Source organism: Pyxicephalus adspersus, chromosome 6, assembly GCF_032062135.1.
Source record: "Pyxicephalus adspersus chromosome 6, UCB_Pads_2.0, whole genome shotgun sequence".
Lineage (NCBI taxonomy): Eukaryota > Metazoa > Chordata > Amphibia > Anura > Pyxicephalidae > Pyxicephalus > Pyxicephalus adspersus.
In genome coordinates this window covers 123,579-125,115 of record NC_092863.1, presented here as the reverse complement: position 1 = coordinate 125,115, position 1,537 = coordinate 123,579, and positions in this window count along the sequence as shown.

The following is a 1,537-nucleotide window of genomic DNA, read 5'->3' as shown; positions in this document are numbered from 1 at the left end:
CACATGTCAATGGTACTTCCTATCTCTTGAGTCCCCCCACATGTCAAGTATAGAGATTTTGTTGTGGGGTGCAATAAACTCACCTTGATGGGATCTTGGTATTTCATAGAGAAATCTTTTTGGACATGAGGCACAGTGGGCAGATATTAATTAAAGTAGTCATACCAGGTACAACAATAATGATTGTAAAGAACTGTGCAGAAATGTCTGCTTCATTCGCTGTACGGAAGGAGAAGTGCCCTGGTGTTCTATAACATTTGTTGTGATTATCACACAATATTTTTATAGAAAGAAATAAATCTCTGCTTACTTATGATTTCTACTTGATTAGAAATGAGCAGAAAAATGTGGTAGGAATGTATCTAGCCACAGAACGCTATTTGTATTATACAGGTAAAGGTTTATATAGATAAAAAAAAAGGGGAAATGTGCTGTGGGCAGAAAGTACTCACCTGCTGTACCTGGCCAACATTCCCGCTCATTTAAATGGAAAACCTGGCAAATGCATTTCCATAAATCCTGCACAATGTGATTACAGAATGAAGGGACAGGTAAGTACACTCGACTTCTAACGTTTCCAACGTATAGACATATGTGAGCAGGTAAGATCCTTATACCTCCTCTGCTATATTAGATGCATGAAGTAATGATTAGGACCCTTGTGCATTCTCCTGTCTGTAATTCCCACAACCTCATTCCTTTTTGTTCCAAATGATCTGCAATGATTTGAACCCACCTACCTCCTGTTCCCTATTAGATTGGACCTGTAATAGTACTATGCAGGTAGGTACGCTGTATTTGCTGTGTACACTGCAGAATATCATAGTTTACTTCATGATCCTGTGCTTTGTTACACACTATTATGTCTGTATAATCCCAAAAAGAGAGTTGATTTATTTTCCAATACTTTGCTTATTGTGCAAAATAAAACCTCCCCAATAGTCAGATGTATTTTAAGTAAATTACATTTTTGGTCTCCTTATTATGTTTTCCAAATGAGGTATTAGAAGAACAGATTCCGAGGAAGAGGGTTGGTAATCAGAAATCCTGACCTCCATGGTCAGTGTTAAAAAAAAAAAAATGCTGGAATCTGGCTCGCCAAAGTTCAAAACACTTTATTTGCTATGTGTGACCTCCCATGCCTGCATGCCTATAATTGGTTTACCTTCATACTGATAGCTTTTCTCCCATTTCTGCACCCTGATATCCCGGCTTTATTTATTCTCTCATATGTCTGATCCCCTGTATGTCTTGTGTGGGTTCTTGTATTTGGAGTGCTTTCTCTGTTCTATATGTCAGCACTCCTAAATCTGCGCTGTGCTCTCTGTATGTAGCTGGGTTCTTCTCTTTGCACTCTAATATCTGTTCTCTCTCCGATTTCTGCACTCTCATATTTGCGCTGTGCTCTCTGTATGTAGCTGGGTTCTTTTCTTTGCACTCTAATATCTGTTCTCTCTCCTATTTCTGCACTCTCATATCTGTTCTCTCTCCGATTTCTGCACTCTCATATCTGTTCTCTCTCCTATTTCTGCACTCT